The sequence below is a fragment of the Mesoplodon mirus genome (assembly GCF_964341445.2).
Source record: "Mesoplodon mirus genome assembly, chromosome: 1".
Classification (NCBI taxonomy): Eukaryota; Metazoa; Chordata; class Mammalia; order Artiodactyla; family Ziphiidae; genus Mesoplodon; species Mesoplodon mirus.
In genome coordinates this window covers 119,443,892-119,459,075 of record NC_138976.1, presented here as the reverse complement: position 1 = coordinate 119,459,075, position 15,184 = coordinate 119,443,892, and positions in this window count along the sequence as shown.

Below are 15,184 nucleotides of genomic sequence, written 5' to 3'. Positions count from 1 at the left end.
CTTGAAGTGTGTGTGGAACCTGTCTGCGCAGTACACCTCGCTGCACAGCTAAGCATAGGTCTGGGCATCATAGCTTCCTGCCAGGTGACCGAGGCTCACAGGCAGATGGGTCCCTGGGACACACGCGGAGAGGCTCCTGCCCGGGCCACAGGCCGCCCACTGCCCCTGCCCCAGATCGGGGGCCGCAAAGCAGCCCTGTCTGAGTCCCCTGCCTCTAGAGGGAGTATTGGACCAACAGTTGTAGGAAACGGGGTCCTTGCGGGCCACTCATTGGAGGGACACAAATAAATCTTTGCCGACTTTCTGCTGAAACTTACGAGCGTTCACAACTAAGCCTCTTACAAGGTCAGCTGTTTAGCTAAACATGAGCTCATGATCTAAATTTACACAATAATGAAGAAAGCAGCTACAAGGGGAGACAATCAGCCAAAATAATCAATACCAGTATTAGATTCCCAAGGCCATCCATCAGATGTAGGAATAATCGGGTGCAAGGCAGAAAATATACATCAATCTGGAACTGAAACAAGGCACAAGGATGTTTTCAAAGACTGGTAGGATCTCTAAAACATTTTTAAAGGACATGTCATTGATAAAGCTAAATACACAAGGGTTGTGTAATACAACAGTTTAATCATTGAGAAGTGTGAAATTATGCTGTTTTGAAAACTATGGCAGGTCAGATTTACTGCCTAATTATATAAGAAGATTTCTCTAAAAAATACACATTATTTCAAAGCCTTACTGGCTGTGAAATAAGTTAAGGGTATTTCAAATGGCTTGTCTGCAAAGAAAGCTGAGATGTAGGGGATCACAGAAAGTCTAGGGGAAAATAGGTCAATATATACATTGCTATATGGTGAACTAAGCCTTAGGCCAGCAACAATGGAGAGGACCTGACCCTTAGAAACGTACAAGTAAGCTGGAATCTTCAAAAGTTCAAATCTTTATAAGTAAAAAGATTTATTAAAATGAATAACCAAGTGTTTTAATTGACATCAGAAGATGAAAACAATAAACCCTGAGAACATAGAAAAAAGTTAAATAAAGATATGAGCAGAAGTTAATACAACAGAAAACGTATAAAATCCAGGTGATTTAGTAAGTCCAAAGAATCTTCTTTGAAAAGATTTAAAAGACACACTGTGATTAAGGAAAACCAAAACATAAGTAAAGAATATACAGAAAGAGTCAGGACAATGTTAGAGCAGAGAATATATGAAATGCCAGTAAATTTGAACATTTCTGTCAAGTGGACCATTTCCTAGCTCCTAAAGTTTACCAAAACTGACACAAGAGGAAATCATTTAAGGTCATCATGTCTGCCCTTGGTATTTTCGGAACGCCCTGGCCTCAGAATGCAGCCTCTGTAGTCCATGGTAACCTGCGGAGAGGGGGCGGGGCTGAGGGAGGTTGGAACACTGCCCTCACTGAGGGAGTGGTTGTGGCCATCTCTGCTGTGACTGAACAAAGGGCAGGGGAGCAGGGGGCCCAGGGCAGGGCCCTCAGATCCCGGCAGGCCCAGTGGAGTGTCACAAGCATTTAGGCCCAGGCCAAAGGACGCTTTCTTTGTCTGCACAGCTCCCCAAACTCTCACCTTTCCACTCAGGCCGCCCTCTTACTTGAAGTGTGTGTGGAACCTGTCCGCGCAGTACACCTCGCTGCACAGCTAACCATAGGTCAGGGCATTGTGGCCTCCTGCCAGGTGACTGAGGCTCACAGGCAGATGGGTCCCTGGGAGACACGCGGAGAGGCTCCTGCCTGGGCCACAGGCCACCCACTGCCCCTGCCCCAGATCGGGGGCCGCAAAGCAGCCCTGTCTGAATCCCCTGCCTCTAGAGGGAGTATTGGACCAACAGTTGTAGAAAACGGGGTACTTGCGGGCCACTCATTGGAGGGACACAAATAAATCTTTGCCGACTTTCTGCTGAAACTTACGAGCATTCACAACTAAGCCTCTTACAAGGTCAGCTATTTAGCTAAACATGAGCTCATGATCTAAATTTACACAATAATGAAGAAAGCAGCTACAAGGGGAGACAATCAGCCAAAACAATCAATACCAGAATTAGATTCCCAAGGCCATCCATCAGATGTAGGAATAATCGGGTGCAAGGCAGAAAATATACATAAAACTGGAACTGAAACAAGGCACGAGGATGTATTCAAAGACTGGTAGGTTCTCTAAAACATTTTTAAAGGACATGTCATTGATAAAGCTAAATACACAAAGGTTGTGTAATACAACAGATCAATCATTGAGAAGAGTGAAATTATGCTGTTTTGAAAACTATGGCAGGTCAGATTTTCTGCCTAATTATATAAGAAGATTTCTCTAAAAAATAAACATTATTTCAAAGCCTTATTGGCTGTAAAATAAGTTAAGGGTATTTCAAATGGCTTGTCTGCAAAGAAAGGTGAGATGTAGTGGATCACAGAAAGTCGAGGGGAAAATAGGTCAGTATATACATTGCTATATGCTGAACTAAGCCTTAGGCCGGCAACAGTGGAGAGGACCTGACCCTTAGAAACATACAAGTAAGCTGGAATCTTCAAAAGTTCAAATCTTTATAAGTAAAAAGATTTATTAAAATGAATAACCAAGTGTTTTAATTGACATCAGAAGATGAAAACAATAAACCCTGAGAACATAGAAAAAAGTTAAATAAAGATATGAGCAGAAGTTAATACAACAGAAAACGTATAAAATTCAGATGATTTAGTAAGTCCAAAGAATCTTCTTTGAAAAGATTTAAAAGACACACTTTGATTAAGGAAAACAAAAACATAAGTAAAGAATATACAGAAAGAGTCAGGACAATGTTAGAGCAGAGAATATATGAAATGCCAGTAAATTTGAACATTTCTGTCAAGTGGACCATTTCCTAGCTCCTAAAGTTTACCAAAACTGACACAAGAGGAAATCATTTAAGGTCATCATGTCTGCCCTTGGCATTCTCGGAACGCCCTGGCCTCAGAATGCAGCCTCTGTCGTCCATGGTAACCTGCGGAGAGGGGGCGGGGCTGAGGGAGGTTGGAACACTGCCCTCACTGAGGGAGTGGGTGTGGCCATCTCTGCTGTGACTGAACAAAGGGCAGGGGAGCAGGGGGCCCAGGGAAGGGCCCTCAGAGCCCGGCAGGCCCAGTGGAGTGTCACAAGCATTTAGGCCCAGGACAAAGGGCACTTTCTTTGTCTGCACAGCTGCCCAAACTCTCACCTTTCCACTCAGGCCGCCCTCTTACTTGAAGTGTGTGTGGAACCTGTCTGCGCAGTACACCTCGCTGCACAGCTAAGCATAGGTCTGGGCATCATAGCTTCCTGCCAGGTGACCGAGGCTCACAGGCAGATGGGTCCCTGGGACACACGCGGAGAGGCTCCTGCCCGGGCCACAGGCCGCCCACTGCCCCTGCCCCAGATCGGGGGCCGCAAAGCAGCCCTGTCTGAGTCCCCTGCCTCTAGAGGGAGTATTGGACCAACAGTTGTAGAAAACGGGGTCCTTGCGGGCCACTCATTGGAGGGACACAAATAAATCTTTGCCGACTTTCTGCTGAAACTTACGAGCGTTCACAACTAAGCCTCTTACAAGGTCAGCTGTTTAGCTAAACATGAGCTCATGATCTAAATTTACACAATAATGAAGAAAGCAGCTACAAGGGGAGACAATCAGCCAAAATAATCAATACCAGTATTAGATTCCCAAGGCCATCCATCAGATGTAGGAATAATCGGGTGCAAGGCAGAAAATATACATCAATCTGGAACTGAAACAAGGCACAAGGATGTTTTCAAAGACTGGTAGGATCTCTAAAACATTTTTAAAGGACATGTCATTGATAAAGCTAAATACACAAGGGTTGTGTAATACAACAGTTTAATCATTGAGAAGTGTGAAATTATGCTGTTTTGAAAACTATGGCAGGTCAGATTTACTGCCTAATTATATAAGAAGATTTCTCTAAAAAATACACATTATTTCAAAGCCTTACTGGCTGTGAAATAAGTTAAGGGTATTTCAAATGGCTTGTCTGCAAAGAAAGCTGAGATGTAGGGGATCACAGAAAGTCTAGGGGAAAATAGGTCAATATATACATTGCTATATGGTGAACTAAGCCTTAGGCCAGCAACAATGGAGAGGACCTGACCCTTAGAAACGTACAAGTAAGCTGGAATCTTCAAAAGTTCAAATCTTTATAAGTAAAAAGATTTATTAAAATGAATAACCAAGTGTTTTAATTGACATCAGAAGATGAAAACAATAAACCCTGAGAACATAGAAAAAAGTTAAATAAAGATATGAGCAGAATTTAATACAACAGAAAACGTATAAAATCCAGGTGATTTAGTAAGTCCAAAGAATCTTCTTTGAAAAGATTTAAAAGACACACTTTGATTAAGGAAAACCAAAACATAAGTAAAGAATATACAGAAAGAGTCAGGACAATGTTAGAGCAGAGAATATATGAAATGCCAGTAAATTTGAACATTTCTGTCAAGTGGACCATTTCCTAGCTCCTAAAGTTTACCAAAACTGACACAAGAGGAAATCATTTAAGGTCATCATGTCTGCCCTTGGCATTCTCGGAACGCCCTGGCCTCAGAATGCAGCCTCTGTAGTCCATGGTAACCTGCGGAGAGGGGGCGGGGCTGAGGGAGGTTGGAACACTGCCCTCACTGAGGGAGTGGGTGTGGCCATCTCTGCTGTGACTGAACAAAGGGCAGGGGAGCAGGGGCCCCAGGGCAGGGCCCTCAGAGCCCGGCAGGCCCAGTGGAGTGTCACAAGCATTTAGGCCCAGGACAAAGGGCACTTTCTTTGTCTGCACAGCTGCCCAAACCCTCACCTTTCCACTCAGGCCGCCCTCTTACTTGAAGTGTGTGTGGAACCTGTCCGCGCAGTACACCTCGCTGCACAGCTAACCATAGGTCAGGGCATTGTGGCCTCCTGCCAGGTGACTGAGGCTCACAGGCAGATGGGTCCCTGGGAGACACGCGGAGAGGCTCCTGCCTGGGCCACAGGCCGCCCACTGCCCCTGCCCCAGATCGGGGGCCGCAAAGCAGCCCTGTCTGAATCCCCTGCCTCTAGAGGGAGTATTGGACCAACAGTTGTAGAAAACGGGGTACTTGCGGGCCACTCATTGGAGGGACACAAATAAATCTTTGCCGACTTTCTGCTGAAACTTACGAGCAATCACAACTAAGCCTCTTACAAGGTCAGCTATTTAGCTAAACATGAGCTCATGATCTAAATTTACACAATAATGAAGAAAGCAGCTACAAGGGGAGACAATCAGCCAAAACAATCAATACCAGAATTAGATTCCCAAGGCCATCCATCAGATGTAGGAATAATCGGGTGCAAGGCAGAAAATATACATAAAACTGGAACTGAAACAAGGCACGAGGATGTATTCAAAGACTGGTAGGTTCTCTAAAACATTTTTAAAGGACATGTCATTGATAAAGCTAAATACACAAAGGTTGTGTAATACAACAGATTAATCATTGAGAAGAGTGAAATTATGCTGTTTTGAAAACTATGGCAGGTCAGATTTTCTGCCTAATTATATAAGAAGATTTCTCTAAAAAATAAACATTATTTCAAAGCCTTATTGGCTGTAAAATAAGTTAAGGGTATTTCAAATGGCTTGTCTGCAAAGAAAGGTGAGATGTAGTGGATCACAGAAAGTCGAGGGGAAAATAGGTCAGTATATACATTGCTATATGGTGAACTAAGCCTTAGGCCGGCAACAGTGGAGAGGACCTGACCCTTAGAAACGTACAAGTAAGCTGGAATCTTCAAAAGTTCAAATCTTTATAAGGAAAAAGATTTATTAAAATGAATAACCAAGTGTTTTAATTGACATCAGAAGATGAAAACAATAAACCCTGAGAACATAGAAAAAAGTTAAATAAAGATATGAGCAGAACTTAATACAACAGAAAACGTATAAAATTCAGGTGATTTAGCAAGTCCAAAGAATCTTCTTTGAAAAGATTTAAAGACACACTTTGATTAAGGAAAACCAAAACATAAGTAAATAATATACAGAAAGAGTCAGGACAATGTTAGAGCAGAGAATATATGAAATGCCAGTAAATTTGAACATTTCTGTCAAGTGGACCATTTCCTAGCTCCTAAAGTTTACCAAAACTGACACAAGAGGAAATCATCTAAGGTCATCATGTCTGCCCTTGGCATTCTCGGAACGCCCTGGCCTCAGAATGCAGCCTCTGTAGTCCATGGTAACCTGCGGAGAGGGGGCGGGGCTGAGGGAGTTTGGACCACTGCCCTCACTGAGGGAGTGGGTGTGGCCATGTCTGCTGAGACTGAACAAAGGGCAGGGGAGCAGGGGGCCCAGGGCAGGGCCCTCAGAGCCCGGCAGGCCCAGTGGAGTGTCACAAGCATTTAGGCCTAGGACAAAGGGCACTTTCTTTGTCTGCACAGCTGCCCAAACCCTCACCTTTCCACTCAGGCCGCCCTCTTACTTGAAGTGTGTGTGGAACCTGTCCACGCAGTACACCTCGCTGCACAGCTAAGCATAGGTCTGGGCATCGTAGCTTCCTTCCAGGTGACCGAGGCTCGCAGGCAGATGGGTCCCTGGGACACACGCGGAGAGGCTCCTGCCCGGGCCACAGGCCGCCCACTGCCCCTGCCCCAGATCGGGGGCTGCAAAGCAGCCCTGTCTGAGTCCCCTGCCTCTAGAGGGATTATTGGACCAACACTTGTAGAAAACGGGGTCCTTGCGGGCCACTCATTGGAGGGACACAAATAAATCTTTGCCGACTTTCTGCTGAAACTTACGAGCATTCACAACTAAGCCTCTTACAAGGTCAGCTGTTTAGCTAAACATGAGCTCATGATCTAAATTTACACAATAATGAAGAAAGCAGCTACAAGGGTAGACAATCAGCCAAAACAATCAATACCAGTATTAGATTCCCAAGGCCATCCATCAGATGTTGGAATAATCGGGTGCAAGGCAGAAAATATACAAAAAACTGGAACTGAAACAAGGCACGAGGATGTTTTCAAAGACTGGTAGGATCTCTAAAACATTTTTAAAGGACATGTCATTGATAAAGCTAAATACACAAAGGTTGTGTAATACAACAGATCAATCATTGAGAAGAGTGAAATTATGCTGTTTTGAAAACTATGGCAGGTCAGATTTTCTGCCTAATTATATAAGAAGATTTCTCTAAAAAATAAACATTATTTCAAAGCCTTATTGGCTGTAAAATAAGTTAAGGGTATTTCAAATGGCTTGTCTGCAAAGAAAGGTGAGATGTAGTGGATCACAGAAAGTCGAGGGGAAAATAGGTCAGTATATACATTGCTATATGCTGAACTAAGCCTTAGGCCGGCAACAGTGGAGAGGACCTGACCCTTAGAAACATACAAGTAAGCTGGAATCTTCAAAAGTTCAAATCTTTATAAGGAAAAAGATTTATTAAAATGAATAACCAAGTGTTTTAATTGACATCAGAAGATGAAAACAATAAACCCTGAGAACATAGAAAAAAGTTAAATAAAGATATGAGCAGAAGTTAATACAACAGAAAACGTATAAAATTCAGATGATTTAGTAAGTCCAAAGAATCTTCTTTGAAAAGATTTAAAAGACACACTTTGATTAAGGAAAACAAAAACATAAGTAAAGAATATACAGAAAGAGTCAGGACAATGTTAGAGCAGAGAATATATGAAATGCCAGTAAATTTGAACATTTCTGGAAAGTGGACCATTTCCTAGCTCCGAAAGTTTACCAAAACTGACACAAGAGGAAATCATTTAAGGTCATCATGTCTGCCCTTGGCATTCTCGGAACGCCCTGGCCTCAGAATGCAGCCTCTGTAGTCCATGGTAACCTGCGGAGAGGGGGCGGGGCTGAGGGAGGTTGGAACACTGCCCTCACTGAGGGAGTGGGTGTGGCCATCTCTGCTGTGACTGAACAAAGGGCAGGGGAGCAGGGGCCCCAGGGCAGGGCCCTCAGAGCCCGGCAGGCCCAGTGGAGTGTCACAAGCATTTAGGCCCAGGACAAAGGGCACTTTCTTTGTCTGCACAGCTGCCCAAACCCTCACCTTTCCACTCAGGCCGCCCTCTTACTTGAAGTGTGTGTGGAACCTGTCCGCGCAGTACACCTCGCTGCACAGCTAACCATAGGTCAGGGCATTGTGGCCTCCTGCCAGGTGACTGAGGCTCGCAGGCAGATGGGTCCCTGGGACACACGCGGAGAGGCTCCTGCCCGGGCCACAGGCCGCCCACTGCCCCTGCCCCAGATCGGGGGCTGCAAAGCAGCCCTCTCTGAGTCCCCTGCCTCTAGAGGGATTATTGGACCAACACTTGTAGAAAACGGGGTTCTTGCGGGCCACTCATTGGAGGGACACAAATAAATCTTTGCCGACTTTCTGCTGAAACTTACGAGCATTCACAACTAAGCCTCTTACAAGGTCAGCTGTTTAGCTAAACATGAGCTCATGATCTAAATTTACACAATAATGAAGAAAGCAGCTACAAGGGGAGACAATCAGCCAAAACAATCAATACCAGTATTAGATTCCCAAGGCCATCCATCAGATGTAGGAATAATCGGGTGCAAGGCAGAAAATATACATAAAACTGGAACTGAAACAAGGCACGAGGATGTTTTCAAAGACTGGTAGGATCTCTAAAACATTTATAAAGGACATGTCATTGATAAAGCTAAATACACAAAGGTTGTGTAATACAACAGTTTAATCATTGAGAAGAGTGAAATTATGCTGTTTTGAAAACTATGGCAGGTCAGATTTTCTGCCTAATTATATAAGAAGATTTCTCTAAAAAATACACATTATTTCAAAGCCTTATTGGCTGTGAAATAAGTTAAGTGTATTTCAAATGGCTTGTCTGCAAAGAAAGGTTAGATGTAGTGGATCACAGAAAGTCGAGGGGAAAATAGGTCAATATATATATTGCTATATGGTGAACTAAGCCTTAGGCCGGCAACTGTGGAGAGGACCTGACCCTTAGAAACGTACAAGTAAGCTGGAATCTTCAAAAGTTCAAATCTTTATAAGTAAAAAGATTTATTAAAATGAATAACCAAGTGTTTTAATTGACATCAGAAGATGAAAACAATAAACCCTGAGAACATAGAAAAAAGTTAAATAAAGATATGAGCAGAACTTAATACAACAGAAAACGTATAAAATTCAGGTGATTTAGTAAGTCCATAGAATCTTCTTTGAAAAGATTTAAAAGACACACTTTGATTAAGGAAAACCAAAACATAAGTAAAGAATATACAGAAAGATTCAGGACAATGTTAGAGCAGAGAATATATGAAATGCCAGTAAATTTGAACATTTCTGTCAAGTGGAACATTTCCTAGCTCCTAAAGTTTACCAAAACTGACACAAGAGGAAATCATTTAAGGTCATCATGTCTGCCCTTGGCATTCTCGGAACGCCCTGGCCTCAGAATGCAGCCTCTGTAGTCCATGGTAACCTGCGGAGAGGGGGCGGGGCTGAGGGAGTTTGGAACACTGCCCTCACTGAGGGAGTGGGTGTGGCCATCTCTGCTGAGACTGAACAAAGGGCAGGGGAGCAGGGGGCCCAGGGCAGGGCCCTCAGAGCCCGGCAGGCCCAGTGGAGTGTCACAAGCATTTAGGCCCAGGACAAAGGGCACTTTCTTTGTCTGCACAGCTGCCCAAACCCTCACCTTTCCACTCAGGCCGCCCTCTTACTTGAAGTGTGTGTGGAACCTGTCCACGCAGTACACCTCGCTGCACAGCTAAGCATAGGTCTGGGCATCGTAGCTTCCTTCCAGGTGACCGAGGCTCGCAGGCAGATGGGTCCCTGGGACACACGCGGAGAGGCTCCTGCCCGGGCCACAGGCCGCCCACTGCCCCTGCCCCAGATCGGGGGCTGCAAAGCAGCCCTGTCTGAGTCCCCTGCCTCTAGAGGGATTATTGGACCAACACTTGTAGAAAACGGGGTCCTTGCGGGCCACTCATTGGAGGGACACAAATAAATCTTTGCCAACTTTCTGCTGAAACTTACGAGCATTCACAACTAAGCCTCTTACAAGGTCAGCTGTTTAGCTAAACATGAGCTCATGATCTAAATTTACACAATAATGAAGAAAGCAGCTACAAGGGTAGACAATCAGCCAAAACAATCAATACCAGTATTAGATTCCCAAGGCCATCCATCAGATGTAGGAATAATCGGGTGCAAGGCAGAAAATATACATAAAACTGGAACTGAAACAAGGCACGAGGATGTTTTCAAAGACTGGTAGGATCTCTAAAACATTTTTAAAGGACATGTCATTGATAAAGCTAAATACTCCAAGGTTGTGTAATACAACAGTTTAATCATTGAGAAGAGTGAAATTATGCTGTTTTGAAAACTATGGCAGGTCAGATTTTCTGCCTAATTATATAAGAAGATTTCTCTAAAAAATACACATTATTTCAAAGCCTTATTGGCTGTGAAATAAGTTAAGTGTATTTCAAATGGCTTGTCTGCAAAGAAAGGTGAGATGTAGTGGATCACAGAAAGTCGAGGGGAAAATAGGTCAATATATACATTGCTATATGTTGAACTAAGCCTTAGGCCGGCAACTGTGGAGAGGACCTGACCCTTAGAAACGTACAAGTAAGCTGGAATCTTCAAAAGTTCAAATCTTTATAAGTAAAAAGATTTATTAAAATGAATAACCAAGTGTTTTAATTGACATCAGAAGATGAAAACAATAAACCCTGAGAACATAGAAAAAAGTTAAATAAAGATATGAGCAGAACTTAATACAACAGAAAACGTATAAAATTCAGGTGATGTAGTAAGTCCAAAGAATCTTCTTTGAAAAGATTTAAAAGACACACTTTGATTAAGGAAAACCAAAACATAAGTAAAGAATATACAGAAAGAGTCAGGACAATGTTAGAGCAGAGAATATATGAAATGCCAGTAAATTTGAACATTTCTGTCAAGTGGACCATTTCCTAGCTCCTAAAGTTTACCAAAACTGACACAAGAGGAAATCATTTAAGGTCATCATGTCTGCCCTTGGCATTCTCGGAACGCCCTGGCCTCAGAATGCAGCCTCTGTCGTCCATGGTAACCTGCGGAGAGGGGGCGGGGCTGAGGGAGGTTGGAACACTGCCCTCACTGAGGGAGTGGGTGTGGCCATCTCTGCTGTGACTGAACAAAGGGCAGGGGAGCAGGGGGCCCAGGGCAGGGCCCTCAGATCCCGGCAGGCCCAGTGGAGTGTCACAAGCATTTAGGCCCAGGCCAAAGGGCGCTTTCTTTGTCTGCACAGCTGCCCAAACTCTCACCTTTCCACTCAGGCCGCCCTCTTACTTGAAGTGTGTGTGGAACCTGTCCGCGCAGTACACCTCGCTGCACAGCTAACCATAGGTCAGGGCATTGTGGCCTCCTGCCAGGTGACTGAGGCTCACAGGCAGATGGGTCCCTGGGAGACACGCGGAGAGGCTCCTGCCTGGGCCACAGGCCACCCACTGCCCCTGCCCCAGATCGGGGGCCGCAAAGCAGCCCTGTCTGAATCCCCTGCCTCTAGAGGGAGTATTGGACCAACAGTTGTAGAAAACGGGGTACTTGCGGGCCACTCATTGGAGGGACAAAAATAAATCTTTGCCGACTTTCTGCTGAAACTTACGAGCATTCACAACTAAGCCTCTTACAAGGTCAGCTGTTTAGCTAAACATGAGCTCATGATCTAAATTTACACAATAATGAAGAAAGCAGCTACAAGGGGAGACAATCAGCCAAAACAATCAATACCAGAATTAGATTCCCAAGGCCATCCATCAGATGTAGGAATAATCGGGTGCAAGGCAGAAAATATACATAAAACTGGAACTGAAACAAGGCACGAGGATGTATTCAAAGACTGGTAGGTTCTCTAAAACATTTTTAAAGGACATGTCATTGATAAAGCTAAATACACAAAGGTTGTGTAATACAACAGATCAATCATTGAGAAGAGTGAAATTATGCTGTTTTGAAAGCTATGGCAGGTCAGATTTTCTGCCTAATTATATAAGAAGATTTCTCTAAAAAATAAACATTATTTCAAAGCCTTATTGGCTGTAAAATAAGTTAAGGGTATTTCAAATGGCTTGTCTGCAAAGAAAGGTGAGATGTAGTGGATCACAGAAAGTCGAGGGGAAAATAGGTCAGTATATACATTGCTATATGCTGAACTAAGCCTTAGGCCGGCAACAGTGGAGAGGACCTGACCCTTAGAAACATACAAGTAAGCTGGAATCTTCAAAAGTTCAAATCTTTATAAGTAAAAAGATTTATTAAAATGAATAACCATGTGTTTTAATTGACATCAGAAGATGAAAACAATAAACCCTGAGAACATAGAAAAAAGTTAAATAAAGATATGAGCAGAAGTTAATACAACAGAAAACGTATAAAATTCAGATGATTTAGTAAGTCCAAAGAATCTTCTTTGAAAAGATTTAAAAGACACACTTTGATTAAGGAAAACAAAAACATAAGTAAAGAATATACAGAAAGAGTCAGGACAATGTTAGAGCAGAGAATATATGAAATGCCAGTAAATTTGAACATTTCTGGAAAGTGGACCATTTCCTAGCTCCTAAAGTTTACCAAAACTGACACAAGAGGAAATCATTTAAGGTCATCATGTCTGCCCTTGGCATTCTCGGAACGCCCTGGCCTCAGAATGCAGCCTCTGTCGTCCATGGTAACCTGCGGAGAGGGGGCGGGGCTGAGGGAGGTTGGAACACTGCCCTCACTGAGGGAGTGGGTGTGGCCATCTCTGCTGTGACTGAACAAAGGGCAGGGGAGCAGGGGGCCCAGGGAAGGGCCCTCAGAGCCCGGCAGGCCCAGTGGAGTGTCACAAGCATTTAGGCCCAGGACAAAGGGCACTTTCTTTGTCTGCACAGCTGCCCAAACTCTCACCTTTCCACTCAGGCCGCCCTCTTACTTGAAGTGTGTGTGGAACCTGTCTGCGCAGTACACCTCGCTGCACAGCTAAGCATAGGTCTGGGCATCATAGCTTCCTGCCAGGTGACCGAGGCTCACAGGCAGATGGGTCCCTGGGACACACGCGGAGAGGCTCCTGCCCGGGCCACAGGCCGCCCACTGCCCCTGCCCCAGATCGGGGGCCGCAAAGCAGCCCTGTCTGAGTCCCCTGCATCTAGAGGGAGTATTGGACCAACACTTGTAGAAAACGGGGTCCTTGCGGGCCACTCATTGGAGGGACACAAAGAAATCTTTGCCGACTTTCTGCTGAAACTTACGAGCGTTCACACCTAAGCCTCTTACAAGGTCAGCTGTTTAGCTAAACATGAGCTCATGATCTAAATTTACACAATAATGAAGAAAGCAGCTACAAGGGTAGACAATCAGCCAAAACAATCAATACCAGTATTAGATTCCCAAGGCCATCCATCAGATGTTGGAATAATCGGGTGCAAGGCAGAAAATATACAAAAAACTGGAACTGAAACAAGGCACGAGGATGTTTTCAAAGACTGGTAGGATCTCTAAAACATTTTTAAAGGACATGTCATTGATAAAGCTAAATACACAAAGGTTGTGTAATACAACAGATCAATCATTGAGAAGAGTGAAATTATGCTGTTTTGAAAACTATGGCAGGTCAGATTTTCTGCCTAATTATATAAGAAGATTTCTCTAAAAAATAAACATTATTTCAAAGCCTTATTGGCTGTAAAATAAGTTAAGGGTATTTCAAATGGCTTGTCTGCAAAGAAAGGTGAGATGTAGTGGATCACAGAAAGTCGAGGGGAAAATAGGTCAGTATATACATTGCTATATGCTGAACTAAGCCTTAGGCCGGCAACAGTGGAGAGGACCTGACCCTTAGAAACATACAAGTAAGCTGGAATCTTCAAAAGTTAAAATCTTTATAAGTAAAAAGATTTATTAAAATGAATAACCAAGTGTTTTAATTGACATCAGAAGATGAAAACAATAAACCCTGAGAACATAGAAAAAAGTTAAATAAAGATATGAGCAGAAGTTAATACAACAGAAAACGTATAAAATTCAGATGATTTAGTAAGTCCAAAGAATCTTCTTTGAAAAGATTTAAAAGACACACTTTGATTAAGGAAAACAAAAACATAAGTAAAGAATATACAGAAAGAGTCAGGACAATGTTAGAGCAGAGAATATATGAAATGCCAGTAAATTTGAACATTTCTGGAAAGTGGACCATTTCCTAGCTCCTAAAGTTTACCAAAACTGACACAAGAGGAAATCATTTAAGGTCATCATGTCTGCCCTTGGCATTCTCGGAACGCCCTGGCCTCAGAATGCAGCCTCTGTCGTCCATGGTAACCTGCGGAGAGGGGGCGGGGCTGAGGGAGGTTGGAACACTGCCCTCACTGAGGGAGTGGGTGTGGCCATCTCTGCTGTGACTGAACAAAGGGCAGGGGAGCAGGGGGCCCAGGGCAGGGCCCTCAGAGCCCGGCAGGCCCAGTGGAGTGTCACAAGCATTTAGGCCCAGGACAAAGGGCACTTTCTTTGTCTGCACAGCTGCCCAAACCCTCACCTTTCCACTCAGGCCGCCCTCTTACTTGAAGTGTGTGTGGAACCTGTCCACGCAGTACACCTCGCTGCACAGCTAAGCATAGGTCTGGGCATCGTAGCTTCCTGCCAGGTGACCGAGGCTCGCAGGCAGATGGGTCCCTGGGACACACGCGGAGAGGCTCCTGCCCGGGCCACAGGCCGCCCACTGCCCCTGCCCCAGATCGGGGGCTGCAAAGCAGCCCTGTCTGAGTCCCCTGCCTCTAGAGGGATTATTGGACCAACACTTGTAGAAAACGGGGTTCTTGCGGGCCACTCATTGGAGGGACACAAATAAATCTTTGCCGACTTTCTGCTGAAACTTACGAGCATTCACAACTAAGCCTCTTACAAGGTCAGCTGTTTAGCTAAACATGAGCTCATGATCTAAATTTACACAATAATGAAGAAAGCAGCTACAAGGGGAGACAATCAGCCAAAACAATCAATACCAGAATTAGATTCCCAAGGCCATCCATCAGATGTAGGAATAATCGGGTGCAAGGCAGAAAATATACATAAAACTGGAACTGAAACAAGGCACGAGGATGTATTCAAAGACTGGTAGGTTCTCTAAAACATTTTTAAAGGACATGTCATTGATAA